Source organism: Leguminivora glycinivorella, chromosome 20 (genome assembly GCF_023078275.1).
Source record: "Leguminivora glycinivorella isolate SPB_JAAS2020 chromosome 20, LegGlyc_1.1, whole genome shotgun sequence".
NCBI lineage: Eukaryota > Metazoa > Arthropoda > Insecta > Lepidoptera > Tortricidae > Leguminivora > Leguminivora glycinivorella.
In genome coordinates, this window is record NC_062990.1 from 8,357,850 (window position 1) to 8,366,513 (window position 8,664).

Here is an 8,664-nt window from a genome sequence, read left to right on the forward strand (position 1 = left end):
AAAGAATGTAAACAAATAATTTGAACGTAAACAAAAAACCAACCAAATACAAAACTAAGCCGATCTGTTACTGAGCGGCCTGTCTTTAGGTAACCTTCTTTTTTGGTCGTGTAATCTTTTCATTTAAAGGAGCATTTTGAGGGTAGTTTCAGTTTATATTTAGGCCTACAACAGACAGTTTTAAAATTCATAATCTGAAAAAGAAGATTTGTATACAATCTGAAAATCCATGCTACTTAATATTATAAATCCTCCGTGAATCTTTCTCACTTGATGGTCTCATCGGAAGATGCGCCTGAAGTCACCAGCAACACGCTGAGATGAGGCCATTTCGTGGCACTTCATTATTTTCTGTCTTATTGTTATTATGTGTATTTTGTCTTGCCTGTGTTCACGAATAAATGTTATTCTATTCTATTCTATTCTATAAATGGGAAAGTGTGTGTGTCTGTTTGTTTGTCCGTCTTTCAGGGAAAAAGGGAGCGACGAATTGACGTGATTTTTTAGGATGGAGAGTGACATAGGCTTTTATTATTTATTTATTTATTTAACCTTTATTGCACAACATAAAGTACAAATGGCGAACTTAATGCCTTAAGGCATTCTCTACCAGTCAACCATTGGACCAAACAGAAACTTACAATTGGTGCGGAAAATAAAACAGAAATTTAAATAGATATAAGTCACTATCTAAATACTATATGCATCATCAATATACATACATAAATAAGTACAATCATATACATACATAAACTAACGAAAATATATAATATACATATATATACATATATATAGTACCTATTTAACCATTACTGTCTAACAACGTTGGTGTACCTGCGAGAAGTGTTTACGTAACGTTGTGTAGGCTTTTGTCTCTGTCTCGCGAGCGAAGCCGCTGGCAAAAGCTAGTTCATAATAAAAAGAGTGTGTGTGGACAGTTGCAAAATTGTATGGAACTCTGTGCATTATGATTTTTCAGATTATGAATTTTAATAAGACTGTCTGTTGCCGGCCTTAGTGATTCAATACTCTTTGGCCGGCCTTACTTAAATACTATACAGATCGCTTTAAGAAATCAATCACTTACGGAATGGCTACTAGACAAATGTTTTTACTCGGTAAAAGAATATTTAAGTTGCCAAGATCTCAATTTATTGTAAATCCTGAAATTAAGTAATTTATCTATGCCTATATTTGACATCTTAGCTGTGTAACTTATAAAATGTAATAAATTGACTCAATCCTTGTGTATATTTGTAATGAATTATTGTGTAAAATGTAAATGTAAAAAAAAAAGTTGTGTAACAAATTATACTGACATTATATTGTACATAGTGTACATACTTGTAAATAATTGTTAAATATTGCATGCCTTGCTTGGTAGAACATAAGAACTGCTTTTCAATGTTATCATCTTATGTAATCTCACTATGTTCTTGCAATAAACTATTGACTATTAACTATAATTTACAGTAGCCGGTAGCTTATTGTCTATTATTTAAAACCCATATGGCCCCTGTACACACATGGCCAACGGTTCCACCAGCCCTTTGTGAAACCCCTTGGCCAAGATAAGAGCCGCTGTTTACACATTGGCGAACCAATCACTTGGCATTGGCTCTTCATGAAAGATGGACGTGGAATGAAAAAATCTAGGAAATTCTTGGTCATAGACGTTGTCAGAAAAAAAATATTAAAAAATAATAACCCCGTAGTAAAATTAAATTATTTGCAATATTAACAATTTTTTGAATATTCTGATAAGAACATTTATCTTTTTTAGGAAATACATTAAACATTTGCAAGGTTATTTTATTTCCTAAAATCTACACTATTATTGGCATAGATAAACTTATTATTTTCGTAAATATATCACTACTGTCCTCTCTGACGGCTGACGACCAACTGAATGAAGCGCCAACGTGTAAACGCAGTTGGCCATTGGCGCCAAGATCCTTTGATGTGTGGACAAAAAACCGACACGAATCGGTTGGCCGGCAAGCGCAAGCGCCAACTGCCAACTTACGGCCAAGTAGCCCTCTACACACATGGCCAAGGGGGTTGGTGGAACTGTTGGCCATGTGTGTACAGCGGCCAATAGACAAGTGTATTGTATTTGGCGTTGCGTCACAGGGTATCGGTGTCGCCTTCGTACGGCTTCGCTGGCTTCGTCTGCAATCGATCGGGGGTCGAACCCTGCTCATACTTTACTATTATAGATTTGTATTAGTAAGTAAAGCATATAGACGGTTAAGCGAATATTGTCACTAATAATTTTTAAGAAAAAAAAAATTGCCGCCTTTGGGGTTCTGGTGAAAGCTACTTGCGAATGTTGGATTATGTAGAAATGTGTAGGTATTTTATTAAACTGCTTTTAATGCTTTAATTGCGTGCCGTTCAGATTTGAGGAGTTCCGTTCTGACCATCATCAGGAGTTCCACTGCACCAAATGTCACTGTCCTGGACGTAAGTGCATGCTGTTCTTATAAAAATACCAAAGTCACTATAAGCGAGCCGTTCAGATTTGAAGAGTTCGGTTCTGACCATCATCAGGAGTTCCACTGCACCAAATGTCACTGTCCTGGACGTAAGTGCATGCTGTTCTTATAAAAATACCAAAGTCACTATAAGCGAGCCGTTCAGATTTGAAGAGTTCGGTTCTGACCATCATCAGGAGTTCCACTACACCAAATGTCACTGTTCCGTTCGTAAATGTATGCTGTTCCTTTAAAAACACAAAAATCGCCATATTTATGCCTTTAAGATTTGAGGAGTTCCCTCGATTTCTCCAAGATCCCATGATCAGAACTGGGTCCTGAGAAAAATGGGACCAATCTGTATGCATATACATTCAATCAAATAAAAAAAATTCAAAATCAGTCCACCAACGACGGAGATATCGAGGAACAAACATAAAAAAAAAAAAAACATACAGACGACTTGAGAACCGTCCTTCTTGAGATTTGAAGCGACGGTTAAAAAGGCGGCAAATTCGAAAAAGTAGGGGCAAAGGTCTATCGTCCCATAAAAACTTCTACGACATATATACTAACAACATTTTACGTTTTATGACTTATAGGCACCTGAGGCACCCACCCTCATGATGTTACTTTTTGCTTAGTTCTCAGGAGCTCGATTCTGATTAACAGTTTATTAATAGTTTTTACCTAATTTTGATACGACTAACAAAATTACTCACCTTAATTAACTCATTGGAGTCTGGCTACCTACGAGACAGGCTGAGCCTAGTGTAGGAACCAGAGCAACCTGACCTGTAAATATCTTACCTGAGGTACCTGCATTTGATATTGTTAAATGTACATATTCTTAAATAGGATTAAATAAATAAATAAATAAATAAATATTGGGAACACCTTACACAAATCAATTTAGCCCCAAACTAAGCAAAGCTTGTACTATGGGTGCTAAGCGACGATATATATACTTAAATAGATAAATACATACTTATATACATAGAAAACATCCATGACTAAGGAACAAATATCTGTTGCTCATCACACAAATAAATGCCCTTACCGGGATTCGAACCCAGGACCGCGGCTTTATAGCAGGCAGGGTCACTACCGACTGAGCCAGACCGGTCGTCAAAACTTAGCACAAAACTTTGTAAATGTTTGTCTGTACCTTATAAATAAATAATTTGTAATAATTCGTGCAAAGTCATGTGTCAGGCAGACAACCTCCAAGAGCATTTATGATGCTCCCACACTGGCTGTTATAAATGTTATATAACACGGTGTAACAGGGACAGCTTCATGTCAATGCCATCGCGTTGTCCCTGTCACATCGTCATCATCATCCTCCTTGCGTTATCCCGGCATATTGCCACGGCTCATGGGAGCCTGGGGTCCGATTTGACAACTAATCCCAAGATTTGGCGTAGGCACTAGTTTTACGAAAGCGGCTGCCACCTGACCTTTCAACCCGGAGGGTAACTAGGCTTTATTGGGATTAGTCCGGTTTCCTCACGATGTTTCCCTTCACCGAAAAGCGAGTGGCAAATAACAATGACATTTCGCACATAAGTCCCGAAAAACTTATTGGTAGGAGCCGGGGATCGAACCCGCGACCTCTGGTTTGAAAGTCGCACGCTCTTACCGCTAGGCCACTAGCGCTTCTCCGCTAGGCCACTAGCGCTTCTCCGCTAGGCCACTAGCGCTTCTCCGCTAGGCCACCAGCGCTTCTCCCTGTCACATCGTATTATGGAGGAAAAGGACAAGAAAGGCCACTTAAATGGGAAAAGGTCAAGGAAGAAGAAGAAGAAGTGTGCATGGGAGCACCATTAATCCTGGCAGACAAAGTATGGTCGCGCGATAAATGATAAAACGTCTGGCTATCGCATAAGTGTTTATCATTTATCGCGCGGCCATACTTGCCTGCCTGAAGTACATACTCATAGTATCAAAACCGATGTGAAACTATAACAAATTCTTAAATTAGAATCAATCAAATCTATATTAATAGGTAAATAATTACAAAGAATGCTAAATATCAACTGCAATTTCATTTTGGAGAACCTACTCGTACTTGTACCTACCAGACATCAAGCGCGACTTCAAGTATGGACTCGCGCGCGACAAGGCAAGTTGTGCTAAAGGGGCAGGAATAAAACAAATGTGCCTTTCTTTTTTGAGAGGCTACTTTAAATTACGAAATAAGTGTATAGGTAGTTTTAACATTTTATGTTGTTTCATTGATCCAAATAAGGCATTATATTAAAGATTATATTGTAACTTTTTACAAGCCCAGACATAACACATGACAGCTTATGAACTGTCAAAAGAACCTAACCTTCAAATCAAGAGTGAACAGAACTGTATCCACACTATAACCTATACTCTGTCAAACAAAGTCTGTCAGTAAATAAGAACAAAGAAAACTATATTCATCCTTTTCTTTAGGGTGCTAGAGAAAAGGTTACCTATAGTTTTCTTAGTTCTTATTTACTGACAAACTTGTGTGACAGAATATAACCACAAAATTAAAATTTGAAAAAAAAAAAACCCCGACCGCGACAATGTCGACTGATTTTCATGAAACATGGCTAAGAACACTCCAGACTAATTCGGCTTTCAAACAAAAAAAACTACATCTCCATTGGTACGGAGCTACGATGTCACAGCCAGACATACACACAAACAGAAAGACAGACACGTCAAACTTATAACACGCCGTCGCTTTTGCGTTTGGGGGTTATAAACGACAATTGCAATAGTTACCATTTTAAGTAACAAAGATCAAAGTTAATAATAATTACAACATAATAGTTTCGATTCTAATTTGTTTATGGAATTTCAAAAACGAAATAAAGCGTTCGATATCGATCAGACCCACGACAGTTGTCAAATATCAAAATATTATTTGTTCGATCCTAGCTTCGTAGGGTTGACAAAAGCTTAGCTCTTATTTGACAAGTAAGAATTGTAGTCTTTGATATGAATTGCAGGATTTATATCCAATCTATAATTAGAGAACCTTAAATTTAATATCCGTAAGTGTCTAAACTAAATTTTATAGGACCTAGGTTCTGAATGTCACAAAAGAGAATATTGTTTCCAAACTAGCAAAAGTTTCTTAAAGTCAGAATATATACCTGCCGGCGTATCATGCTGCCAATTTTATCACTTATCCACGTGGATAAAGCATCCGTCACGCTTTAGCAAGTATGTCAGTGTGAGAGTGACAGATATCTTATCCACGTGGATAAGTGATAAAACTGGCAGCATGATACGCCGGCTGAGTCGGATTTAGCTGATATAAAATAATAAATGTAAGCTAAAAGTAATTAAAAATACATCAATGAATAAGCACGTATGACTATTTTAGTATTTACCAGAGTGAGAAATAATGTTTCAGATTTTTGACAAAAGTAGTAAGTTACGCAGTGACACCCCTAAAGTTTGCTTCAATTTCAAAATCGAACGCGACGCCGTGTCTATGGTGGAGGTACGTTTTATTTTTTCAATTTCAAATATGGAATGGAAGCTTCGAATGTTTATTTTTTTAGAATAATGGCATTGTTTGTGAACATGATTTCACGTATCTCGATCAAAGGCGAAGTATTTGGAACCATAGACAAACTTTTTTTAACCTGACGGTGCGTTTTTATACACCGGTCTTCGAGCGTATAAAGAGTGTGAACTACTTGTCAGATCTGAAGATTTTAAATATCACATTGGAAGCATCCATTCAAGGATATACCTTATCGGATGATCCAGGTAGTTCAGTGACTGATAATCAATAATCACAGTATGTAATGTTAAGTGATTATTATTTTTATATTATGTACACCAAATTTTCAGTTCATAATAATAAGAAAAACATGTTCATCTGTAACTCTAGCTTGAGGTGTAAAGGAGTATAATATAAAGCCCATACTTATGCTAGAAGAAGGGTAGAGGGGAGTCCCCTCTAATATACCTCTTTTATAAGTGTTACATAATCATAAGGTGCAGTCTAATTTTATAGCACAACGAAATTAAAAAGTTGGGGGCAACATCTGAAAGTTTCTTGTCTTTCTCATGGTTGAGGTATAAACGGAACTCGAAGGACGAACAATGAACGCTCAAAACTTTTTACGACCGACACCGCCAGAGTTTCAAGTTTCACGAATACGAGTTTATAATCCTCCGTTTGTAAATGTAACTACATAATTAATAATTAAATTTTAATCATAATTTTCGTTGAAAATCAGAAAGCATTAAGCCATCCGCCCGCTGTCAACTTGTGTGATTTAAAAAATCAAACTGTCAAACCCGACCAGAGATACGACACACTTGTCAAATTATTTTTTCTTACGCCACGGGCGGGGGAATCGAGTTCCGTTGTCAAATTAGACGCCGTGTGTTCGATATTTAACACTTTGACACTGGCTGATAATCCCAGACAATATTTTTTCTTTTTCCACCGTCTCGAGTGTCATGGGTGCCAGGGTAATCCTTTTAAACGCTGTCTTAGTAAATACCTTCATCGTATTTCTTGGCTTAGGTACTTTGGTTGGGATTGAAAAATTGAAATCTGAAACTGGAGAATTTTAATTACAATTTCAGGAGGTCGGGGTCGGGACGCGTTTCTGTCATAAGTATATGGATGAACCGATGCTAACGTATTGTGATTTTTTTGACGTATTCAAATACGAGTATGTTCAATTACATGTATGTAGTTGTTTGCGGCAGATAAGGATAGGGTACTTAAATATTTTTCTTAAGTATCCATACTTGCACAGCTATCTTGTGTTGGATACCGGTTCCTTTAGAGGTAGATGAAAGTTGTCCTAGTAGTAGGATATTGGCATTGGCAACAACGGTAAGAAATCCTTAGGATCCACCAAGCGATCCCTTACCGTTGATCCCAAGAAGCTCCGTCCAAGAACCCTTCCGTTTTCCCGGATTAAAAATTAATGAGTAGGTAAGATAAGGTCCAATCGTGCTATCCTCACAATGGTCCGTTGATCAAAACTATCAAAATCTGGAAAAGGATAGGGCACGTTTTTGAATGAATTTATGACTTTTTAATACAAATATAGTTTCATTTGATGCACAACCTGACGTGTAAAGAATCTATAGATTCGATCAAAAAGGCGAAAATATTTTCACACGCAATTGCTTCCATTTAACAATACAATTCGTCAAGTCACTCCAACGCATCATATTGTTGGGTAACAAACTACAAAAACCAACTTCTGTTCCTTGTCCATCATAGTTTGAATTGTATAACTTACACAAGCTCTCATAATCTTTTAGATATAGGGAAAAAACAACTTTAATTACAGTCGTCACGACTGATTTTTCGACCGTAGTTTTAACCATGTAAGATTTATTTAAAATTATCGTTCCATATGTCTATCTTCTTTTTTCATCAGTATAAAAATCATTCAGTAATTTGAAAAACACTTTTATTTGCCTCGCCGTGTTATATTCTATGATAGGAGGACAAATGTTCATAATCGATTGGCAAGGCATTAGTTTCTTAATATTTTATCACAGCGGCTGACTTGCTTTGCATCGGTGGTTCAGTGGTAGAATGCTCGCCTGCCTGCCTGTCTACATACAATTCATACTGGTTCCTGATAGAGCGTAGTTTTTCAGAATCTTTGGGTCAGGTTATACTAGAAATATGATGATTTCGATAAAACTATTTGTGAACAGAGTTATCCTACATCACAGACTTCCCTAGTAGCGTATTGTCAGCTATTTGCTAAATCATTGATCGACGATAAATATGGATCTATGGCACATTGACACTTGCTATGGGAGGCAGTTCGATTCAAACGATATCAACATCTTTGATAAGCAGGTGTACATTTGTTTCTGGTCATTGTAAAATCTAATTTAATATTGTATGTAAGTAATGCCTATTATCTCTTACTTAGGATCTGTGACTCATAGTGAAATTACGGTACCTAATGAAAGTGCGATAGAAACTATCAGTAGATTTTCCAAGACATGTTAACTAATTAACTATACCTACTTATTGGAAAAAGCCACAGATGTCATATATACCATAGATCAAGCAAACGTATCTACTTAGCGTGTCAAATGAACTCAGTGAAATCACTGAGTTGTCCGTCTTTACCCGCAGCTTGCAGCTTTCGGGCGTCAATTTTTGTAAGTTGAAGTCAACCAAAACATAAAAAATGCCTCG